This window comes from Pteropus alecto, unplaced genomic scaffold, assembly GCF_000325575.1.
Source record: "Pteropus alecto unplaced genomic scaffold, ASM32557v1 scaffold79, whole genome shotgun sequence".
Classification (NCBI taxonomy): Eukaryota; Metazoa; Chordata; class Mammalia; order Chiroptera; family Pteropodidae; genus Pteropus; species Pteropus alecto.
The window spans coordinates 21,590,683-21,602,308 of NW_006494612.1; the positions used below are offsets into that span (position 1 = coordinate 21,590,683).

Below are 11,626 nucleotides of genomic sequence, written 5' to 3' on the forward strand. Positions count from 1 at the left end.
TTCCCCTGTCCTATTGGTTGACACTGAACTCCTCTTGGCCCCAAAGGTGACATTTCTACTGTCTTGTTACACCTAGTCTTATTTTCTTTTCATTTTTTCCTATTAATATTATTCTTTATGAGCAAGAAAAGAGCTAGAGTGACTGAGGTTCCTCCAAAAGCCTAACCTCAACAAGCACCAATTAACAAACACAGATGGCCTAATAAAATTGACCAACCTCTCACTAAATGTCCTCCAGTACTTTACTATGAGCTCATCTGAGTGCTTAAAAACTCTCCCACCTTTGTTTCAGTGGCGTTCAATCTCTCTCTTATTGCAATAGTCTTGAATAAAGTTTTCCTTGCCTGTTTAACCTACCCAGTGCAATTTTTTCTTACATTATGATGATTATTATAAAGAAAAAGGAGCATGGTTTCTCCCTCTGGTGGTTTTAGCTATGGAACTGAAGTCAATACCCAAAGAAGAGAGTCTTAATTAAAAACAAAAAACAAAAAAACAAACAAAAAAAACCCTACCTCTTTGTTGGTTAAAAGGAAGGGGCCTAGGGAATGGGTGCTAGAATGTCATTGTAAGCTAAGAAGTATTATGGTTCAGTTATAGTATTCTCATTCCTTTTGAGATCCTCCAGTTGCATATTATAATTTAAATGAAGACAACTACTTATTTTATCCTCTTAAAATATTGCTATTAAAAGGCTATTTGTCCTCTTCCTATTAACTATTTTCTCTATATCCTTCAATACTTTTAAAGGAATTACAAGGGAAAAGAAGCTAAGAACTTAGTATAATCGATGACCCAAAGGAAAGCAGTGACTTAAATATTATTCAACAGATAAAATCGTGCCACTGTAGTGTATATTTGCCTGTGTGTTCTGTCTGTGCATTGTTTCTCCTCAATAATTAATTATGTTTCAGTAAAAAAGAATGTCTTCTAAATAGTAAATTGTCATTATATAAAAGAGAATTGTGCCATTAAATCAGGTAATTTGGAAATAGTCTTAAGCAGAGAAACAAAAATTAAATAAAACACATTGAAAGAAAAAATTAAGGAACTAAGATTTTTTTCTTTCCAGTTAATGATTCATTCGACAAAAAGAGTCAAATTTTTTTTGCTCTAGTCTATAGAGCTCAAGGAGATTTTTAGATTAAGAAGATGAAGGAGGAGGAGGAGAAAAACAAAATGTCACATTGGAATCGTTAAGTGAGAGCTGTTGGTCTTTTAATTCGATCTTAATACAATGTTTCTTTTTAAAGATTAAATGGTATTACTTAATAAATCATAAATAGCTTTGGGGATTTTGAAATAGTAGACCTTAAGCATTTATCTTTATTTAGTCAAAAATAACTGGCTCAACCTCACCTTAGTTCTCTGAGGCCCTTTACTACCAAGTCTTGGAAAAGCAAGTCTGCAAAAGGCCAGACCTGTGAATCTCAATGAACCTTATATAGCTAAGTCTTTCCTCCAATAACATTTAATTTAAACCAAACATTGTATAGTACCAAGATAAGCCCTGCCTGTTTTTCTAAAACCCATATTACTTAGTCATTGTATAATATTTTGGGGGTTAAAGGTTTATCCTTACTAGAACTATTCAGGAAGAAATAAGTCGAGGACCCTAAATCAAAGAACTATTTGCTATGAGTGATCAGATTCCTCTCAGAAATAACATTCTCCTCCTTCATCTATACTTCAGAAAATTTTCAGAAAGATTAATAGATATTTATAATATTGAATTATTACCCAAGAGGTACTAATTCAATATTATAATTTAGGATACAAGCAAAGCAGACAAATGAACCAGAAATGACTAAGAAAAATTTAACTGTGATGAATTTATAAAACATTTCAAAATAAGAAAATATAGGGGGAAAAAAGTAATTTTAACTTGTTTTTATGTGAATTTTATGACCTTTTGAAAAAAAGAAATGTTCTTTTGAATTACATATGTAGTCATCGCAATCTTTTCAGTATTTGGTGCTTCTAACATTCTCAATCCAGCCCTGGATACAAAAACTAAACACAGAGTTAAGGCATCAAAGATGAAAGCTAGCACACTTACAACTATTTATATTGCAAAAGCTTTGCCCTTCTGCAAGAACATGCAGTTTCCCAAACACTAACCTCTCTTTACAAGGTTTTGCTTATTAGCTGGGATTTGTAGCTCAATAGCAACACTGTTCATCCTTGGTTCAATTCAGATTGTAATTTCTTTTTAAACTACCTGACCCTTATAATCATATGGTGAGTAGGTTTGATCATTCATCTTCCTGAGGCCAAGTACTTGGTCTGAACACAGAGTCACTTGTGTTTCTGAAGCCTCTCAGCATCATGATGATTGGGATAAAAACTGTTGATTGAGAAAAGTTTGAAAGAAACCTTTCATACAACGATTTCATTGTCTTTTTTTTTTTTTTTTTCCTGGAACTACAATTCTTGATTGCAAAACCAAAAAACTTCTTAGATACAAGGATGAAGTTTTAAGAGATGATCTTTGTTTCCGATTAAGTATGGAAGCTATCGACTATTTTATTGTCCCCAGTGTTAGAGTTTGCTGAGTAAGATTTTGCTTTTTCTCAAGGCCCAGCAGTTATTAAGCACAGCAAGTGCTTATTGAATGAATAAATGAATGAATGACTCTACTCAACCTCATATCTTTGTCCTTCATAGAATTAAAATGTTGCATTAGCGTCCAGCTTCACATCCAGAGCACCATAGTCCACATATTACCCAAATTGGATTACAGGTCGGAGGAAAGTAAGTCTTAAGCTAATTGCCTAGACTGGGTTTCTGTTCATTCCTGAACCAATCACTGAGGTAAACGGAACATGATTAGGCTGACAGATTTATATCTGATTTACATGAAGTAGTGTGCACCATCTTGGGGATTAAGATGGAGCATGGCTGCTACCCAATAAAGAGAATATTCTAAAGGACAGTCTGGGACCCTTTAGAACTGATAAGAGAGGCACAGATGCTGCATAGACAACCAAGAAATGTTGACAATGTAGCTTCTACTTTCAATATGACTCAATAAAAACTGATGAATATAACCTATGTGTTAGAAATAATTATCTCTTAAGATTTAACGAAAATCTCCTTTAAGTTGATTAAAAAACACTAAAAGGTTCTTAGTAACATTTGACATCATGCTCCTGTTTTAAAGGAAGGGAACCTATTGTGTACTGGAACGTTTTAGACTTTACTAGACACGATTAGCTGACTGGCCTTGAGTGTTTGACAGTGGACAATGCTATTTCCAGAGAGGTTTTAGATAAAAAGTGGTTGACTTTGTGCAGATTATGATTAATATCTTTTTGCATATTTTCTAAGAAATATTTTGCTAATTAGAGGTCATAAAAACATTCTTCTAACATTTTCCTTCTAGATCTTTTATGCATGCTTAACATGTACATTCTCTCATTTTGGGGTGCATGATCTTTTATGTATCAATTAAATCAATTTAGTTTACTATGTTGTTTTAAATATTTACCTTTTTGCTGTTTGAGCTAAAAATTAACAGAAGTATATGAACTACAACATGTATTTTCTGGCTTACAACACCATTTCGTTAGTAGTTTAATTATGCTCTTCTTTTCAACCCCACAAAGTAAATATATTTTTAAATACCGGCAGTATTTATTTACATTTCCTACATGATTACCAGTTTCTTAGCTCATCATTCCTTGCTGCATCTCAGACCTTCATTCGTCATTTTATTCTACCCTAAAATTCATCCTCGCTATTTAAGCGAAAGTCTATTGGCCATAAATTCTCCTTTTGGGAAAAAACAAAACAAAACAAAACAAAACAAAAACAAAACCTGAATATGTCTTTATTTTGCCCTTGTTCTTGAAAAATAATTTCGCTGGTACTCATTTTAGGTTAACAGGTATTTTCACTTAGCACCTTGAAGATGTTATTCCACTGTCTTTGGTTTCAATTTTTGGTATTGAAAAGTTTCCTATCAATTTGTCATTTCTTTGTAGGTAGATATTTAGTTGTTCTGTCTGCTTTTAAGATCTTTTCATCTTTGTTGTCTTCAAGTTTCCTTACAAGGAAACTGCACTGGTTTCCTGTTACTTATCCTGCTTGATATACATTTTGTTTCTTGTATATGTGAATTCATGTTTTTGATTAGTTCTAGAAATTTCTCAGCAATCATCTCCTTCCTCCATTTTTTTCTATTCTCTCTGAGATTCTATTTGACACATATTAGAGCTTCTCCTTCTATCCTTCAGGTTTCATAATGTCATTAATATTTTCTAGCTCCTTGTCTGATTTTGCTGCAATGTTATTTCCTAAGTTAACTAATGATTTCTTTAGTTATGACTAACATGCTCTTAAACCATTATGTATTTCAATTATATTTCATACTTCTTTAAGTTCTGTTTGATTCTTTTCAATATCTGCCTTTTCTTTTTACTGATCTCTCATTATATATTCATTTTAATTTATAGGTATTTCTTTAAACATTTTATAAGTTATTCCATTTTTATTAATTCCAATATCTGAATTCCTTGAGTACATAAATCTTCTGTTTCTCAATCAAAATGACTTACTTCCCTGTGTGTTTATCTAATTAATCTATAAGTATTAATTAGGAAGGCTTTCCTTCAGAGAAGATTTTTATTCACTTCTTAGAATAACTGTCAGACTCCACTGACCTGGGACTACTTTCACACATTAAAGGGTTCCTGGTTTTATGCAGGAGTCTTAGGTTTGGCTTCTTTATTTTGCCTAGAATTCACAACTTTGTCTCAGAATGACAGCCTTTTCCAGTTTCCCAACTATTTTGAATTTAACTCGCTTTCATTTGTTATAGCCCTTAGTGATTATCTTGCTAATGAGCCAGAAAATGAACTAAATATTATATGTGTCATACTTTGTCCGAGAACTAATTTTATTTTAGCAGAGGGATCATTGAGCATACCTAGTCAACCATACCGTCAGAAAATCATCTACTTCCTTTTTAGTTGATTTTAATAATTTGTACTATTCATATAAATTATTCATTTTATCTATTTTGTAATTTATTGGTATAAAGCTTTTTATAGTGCCCTCTTATAGTTTTTTGATTTCTGCTGTTTATTTCTTGATCTCCATTTTTATTCCTAATATTTTTATGTCTTTTATTTTTTCTTAATCAGTTTCACCAAAGTTTTATTCTTTTTAAAATAAATAGAAACTAATTTTTGGCTAAATTTAAGTTTATCTTCTTTACTATATCACAGTTTTATATTCCAGAGATCAGCAAACACTTTTCTGTAAACAGCCAGAAATTTTGAACTGAAAAGTGCAGTAATCAACACAAAACACTTAATTGATGGGCTCAACACCAGAATAAGAGACAGAAGAAAAAAATCAATAAACTTGAAAGTTAAACAACAGAAATTCCCCAGTCTGAACATGGAAAGAAAATAAACAGAAAAAAAAGATGAACAGATCCCCAGTGACTTAAAAGACTATAACAAACGATATAACATTTGTGTCTTCAGAGTCCCAGAAGGAAAGAAGAACAAAGGCAATGCTGAAAAGTAGTGAAGAAATATGGCTGGAAATTTCCTCTTTTTGGCAAAAGTCACAAAAACACAGATTCAAGAAGATGAACAAAACTTAAGCAGGATAAACTCCAAAATCTACATCAAGTTACATCTTAGCCAGATTTCTGAAAACTAAAACCAAAACAAAACAAAAAAGAAAACAGAGAAATAACATCTTGCTTGTAAGAGAAACATAATCTGAAAAACAGTGAGTTTTTCATTGGAAATCATGGAGTCCAGAAGGAAGTCGCATGATATCTTTCAAGTGCTGAATGAAAAAAACCGTCCACCTAGAATCCTATGTCTAGTGAAAACATCCTTCAAAAATCAAGGGGAAAGCAAGAGAATTTCAGATGAAGTAAAACTAAGAAAATGTATTGCCAACAGGCCTATAACAACAACAAAAATAATAATAATCATAAATGGCTAAAAGAACTTCCCTAAACAGAAAGGAAATGATCCACAAAGAAGTCTTGGAATATCAGGAGGGAAGAATAAATGCAGTAAACAAAAACATGGGTAAGTACAATAGATTTTCCTTCTCCACTTGAGTTTTCTAAATTATGTTAGATGGTCGAAGCAAAAATTACAACACTGATGTAGTTCTAAATGCATGTAGAGGTAATATTTAAGACAATTATAGAGGAGGATGAAGAGACATAAAGGGAGGTAATATTTTTACACTTGACTAGAACTGGTAAAGTGATATACCATACATGTCATAAGTTACATATTTATAATGTAATACCTATAGCAAACACTAAAACGGATATACAAAGAGTTCAACTAAAAACATCATTAAAATAATTAAAATGTAATTCTAAAACATGTTCAACTAATCCCCAGGAAAGCAAGAAAAACAAATGAACATATAAACAGATATTGATGAAATTGAAAATATTAAAATAATATAGAAAGAATATCAATGAAACAAAAACTGGTTATTTGAAAAGATCAATAAAATTGACAAACTTCTAGCAAGATTTACAAAAAATAAATGACATAAATTAACAGTATCTGTAATAAAACAGGGAATATCACTGCCGACATCAAAAGTATAACAAAGGAACATTACAAACAACTCTACACACAGAAACTTTACAACTGAGGTGAAATGGACCAATTTTTTGAAAAACACAAACTACTACAACTCACTCAATATGAAATAGATAATTTAAACAGCCCTATAACTATTACAAAAAAAACATTTATAATTAAAAACTCTTACCCAAAAGTCCCAACTCATAGATGATTCCATCGCAGAATTCTATCATTTTTTTAAATAATTAACATCAATTCTAAACAATCTTAGAAAATGAAAAATAAAAGAACACTTCCCAATTCATTTTGAAGCTACAATTACCTCACACTAAAACCAGACAAAATACCACAAAAAGAAAAGCTATAGACTAATATCCCTCATGGATACAGATTCAAAATTTTAAGAAAACATTAGCCAATAGAATTCACAATATATAAAGAGAATTATACACCATGACTAAGTGGGGTTTATTCTAGGGATGTAAGTCTAGTTTAATATTCAAAAATTAATCGATGTATCTACTATAGTAACAGACTAAAGAGGAAAATAATATCATATTAATTGACACAGTAAAAGCATTTGACAAAATGTAACACCAATTCATGATAAAAACTCAGAAAAACAGGAATAAAGGGGAACTTCCTCAACTTGATAAAGAAACACTATAAGAAACTTACAGCTTACATTACACTTAATCATGAAACACTGAATCTTTACCTCCTAATATCAGAACAAGGCAAGAACATCTCCTCTCACCACTCATTCGATATACTGCTGAAAATTACAGTTTCTCCATTAAGGGGAAAAAAAAATAGTAAAGTAAAAGGCATACAGATCAGAAAGGAAGAAATAAATGTATCGCTATTTGTAGATGACACAATTGTCTATGTAAAAAATATCTCAAGGAATCTACAAAAATTTTCTAAAACTAGTGAGTTCAGCAAGGTCTCAGGGTTCAGGATAAACATACAAAAATCAATTGTATATATATACTTTCAATAAATACATGAATGTAAGAATTAAAATACAATATCGCTTGCAATCTCTCAAAAAATGAAATGCTAAAATGTAAATTTAATAAAATCATGCATAGAACTTGATATGTTGAAAACTACATAATACTAAGTAAAGAAATCAAAGAAGATTTTAATAAATGAAGAGACACCCTGTGATCATGGTTTGGAGGTGAAAACAGCAAGAGAACTAAATTACAAGTGGAGCCTAATGTGACTGAACTGCTGCAATCTCAAAAGTTTAACAGATGGGGAGCTATTTCTTATGGATGAGCAAATAAAGCAGTTTCATGAGACAGAAACTGATCCTGCTGGAGATGCTGGGAAGAAATTATTGTTGAAATAAAAACAAAGGATCTGGACGATTACATAAATTGAGTTGATAAAGCAGCAGCAGGGTTTGAAAGGACTTGAATTTTAAAAGTACTTCTACTGTGAATAAAATGCTATCAAACGGCACTGCATGCTACAGAGAAATCATTTGTAAAAGGAAGTGACAAACTTCATTGTTGTACTATTTTAAGAAATTGCCACAGACACCCCAATCTTTGTCAACCACCACCTTGGACAAGACTCTCCACCAGCAAAAAAGATTAGGACTCGCTAAAGGCTCAGATGATGGTTAGCATTTCTAGCAATAAAGTACTTTTTAATTAAAGTATGCATATTTTTTAGACATAATGCTATTGCAAACTTAATAGACTTCAGTATAGTGTAAACATAAATTTTATATGCACTGAGAAACCAAAATATTCGTGTGACTTGTTTTATTGTTATTTATTGCGGTAGTCCAAAACCAAATCCACAATATCTCTGAGGTATGCCTCTAAAGGTTTAACAAAGTTTTTATCAAATTCTAAGATATTTGTGTAGATGTAGATAAGGTTATTCCAACTTTATATAGAAAGATAATGGACTAAAGCAAGTCCCCAACCTTTCTGGCACCGGGGACCGGTGCTCCTATGAGAATCTAATGCCTGATGATTCGAGGTGGAGCTGAGGCGGTGATGCTAGTGCTGGGAAGCGGCTGCAAATACAGATGAAGCTTTGCTCACTGCCCACTTCTCACTGCCCGCTCCTGCTGTGTGGCCTGGTTTCTAACAAGCCACAGACTGGTACTTGTGGGCAGCCTGGAGATTGGAGACCCTTGGACTAAAGTAACAAAAACAGTTTTGAAAAAGAATAAAGTAAAAGCAAGCAGTCTCTTTAATTTCAAGCCTTTTTAAATATAGTTATCAATACTCTCTGGTATTGGTGGAGGTATAGACACATAAATCAATGGAATACAATATACAACCCAGATGTAGACCTATCCCATACAAATATGTTTAACTGAAAATCTTCCGGTAACTCATTTTCATCCAACTGGTTTTTACAGAGGAGCAAAAGCAATTCAATGGAAGAAAGATGGCCTTTACAACAAACATGGTATTGGAACAATTGGATATCCATAGACAAAAAAATAAACCTAGATTTCTAAGTCTCACATTTCATACAAAATTAACTCAAAAGAATCAGACTTAAAAGTAGACAACTTTTAAAAAGAACATGAAAGATAAAATCTTTGATACCTAGGGCTAGAGAAAAAGTTCTTAATACCAAAAGCATGATCTATAAAAGGAAAAATTGATAAACTGGACTTCATTGAAATTAAAAACATTTGCTCTGTGAAAGATCCTGTTAAGAGGAAGAAAAGACAAGCTACAAACTGGGAGAAAATACTTGCAACTCGATTTACATATTGGACAAAAGACTAGTATCTAGAAGATATATTAAAAAAAAAAAACTCTCAAAACTCAACAGTGAAAAAAAAATCCAATTTGAAAAAGGGAAAATGACATGAAGAAACATCACTGAAAATACATGAAAAGGTGTTCAACATCATTAGTCATTAGGAAAGTTTAAATTAAAACCACAATAAGATTACTATACACCTATCAGAATAACTGAAATAAAAAATATCACCACCAAATGCTGATAAGCAAGTGAAGAAACTGGATCATTTAAACATTGCTGGTGGGAATGTAAAGTGATACAGCCACTCTGGAAAAGTTTGGCAATTTCTTAAAAACTAAATATTCAGCTACCATATGACCCAGCAGTTACACTGCTGGGCATTTATCCCAGAGAAATAAAGACTATGTTCACACAAAAACCTGTACATAAATGTTTATAGTGATTTTATTCATGAGAGCCCTAACTTGACAGACGGCAACCAGCAGGTGAATGGTCACACAGTGAAAAATTCATATAATGGCATACTACTCAGCACTAAAAAAGGAATGAACCATTGATATAACTGATACACAAACCAACACAGATGAATCTCCAGATAATTATACTGTATGAAAAAAGTTAATCCCAAAGGTTACATACTACATGATTTGTTATATAATATTAATGAAATTATAAAAATAGAGAACAGAGCATGATCACCAAGGGTGAAGGTAGCGGTTGAGGTAGAAGCGAAGTGGGAGTGGTTATAAAAGGGCAGCAGGAGGGGTCTTTGTGCTGGAATGTTCTGTAAGGAAACATTCTGTATCTTGACTATCAACGTCAATATTGTTGGTTGTGACATTGTACTATATTTTTACAAGACGTTATTACTGGTTGACCTGCGAGAAAGGTACATGAGTGAGATCTCTGTATTGTTTCTTACAACTGAATACGAATCTATGCTTATCTCAAAATAAAAGTTTCATGAAAATATTAGCATTATACATATTTTACACTTCATAGAGAATGGAATTTTTTTAAATGTCTATGCCATTCCAAAGAAAAGTGGTCAATTGCTTCCATTTCAGGCTTGATAAAAGCTTAATACAACACAGAAGACTTCTAAGTTACTATGAAAAATGTTTGATCGTAGATCAGGAAAAGATAGAGACAATAGAGTAGCCTTAATTTAAAACACATATCCTGTTCAATCCAAGACAGAATGAATTTAAATAATATATGATAGTTGTCTTACTAAATTTTGGCATATAGCCCACCACAAAATAATAATTAAATGTTATAATTATGGTACCCTTTGGGGAGATTAAAACATTAAATTTGGCACTGAAAAGAGGTCAGATGTGGTCAGGTACATTGAAAACGCCTTTAAATGAACTTAAAATGACCTCAACACTTAGGTTTGGAAAACATTAAAATATTATCCACTAAAATATAATTTGGCTTTTTGTGTTTGGAATCATTATTGAAAGAAGGATCAGCTTTGACCTGAAAGCTTTTCATGATCAGGTCTTCCGCTAGTCAAGTTACTGAAAGCTTGTATCTTACTCTTGGATTTAATCTCTAATTTCTAGAGATGTAAACTGGGCTCTCTTTATCATGTGACTTCAAGATTTTAGACAGTTGATATAAAACTTGCAAAATTTAGTAGAAATGGAAACTAGTATCAGTAAGTCTTTGTTGAGACCATATAACAGCATTTCTCAGTTTTCCACCAATGCTAACAGGTTTTAGAGTTAGCAACTACTGTCAGTACTTATAGTAAACACTTAAAAATCTGTACTTTGGGTTTGCCAAAGTGGGAATTAAGGCTCTTTCAAGTTTATTTAAAAACTCGATTCAGTTCTAGCAGACTCCCTCTAAAACAAGTAGGGGCGTTATGCATGCAACAACTGCACAGGAAATCTGGTTTTGCCTTCCACCACTTACATTTTAAGCAGAAATGCCATCACTACACAAAACCTACAGGAATCCCACTCTGAGTAATTAAGTGACCAACCTCTTAAAAACCTGCCAAAAGCAACAGTGTCTATAAAAATCTATTTAGTGTGGCAGTTATTTTGTTCTATTTCTGCATTTAAAATTTGGATTTGGAGAAAAATAAGATATTACACCACTTTCATGTTAACCAATTGCTAAAACAAAGGATTAAAATGGATATATTGACACAATATTCAAATTATGAGAAAATGAGCCATTAAGAGGGTGTTCTTTACTCCTTTCTGATTTAAAAAAAAAAAAAAAAGAGAGAGAGAGAGAAGGAAAAAAAAAAAAAAAAAAAAAAAAAAAAAGAAAAA

The 11,626-nt window shown here is 32.1% G+C and overlaps 1 protein-coding gene across 1 annotated transcript in view; it reads right to left on the minus strand.

Moving 5' to 3' along the window:
- STX7 (syntaxin 7) overlaps window positions 1-11,626 on the minus strand; it is a 56,700-nt gene that overhangs the window by 575 nt on the left and 44,499 nt on the right. The gene's annotated exons all lie outside the window — the stretch shown is intronic.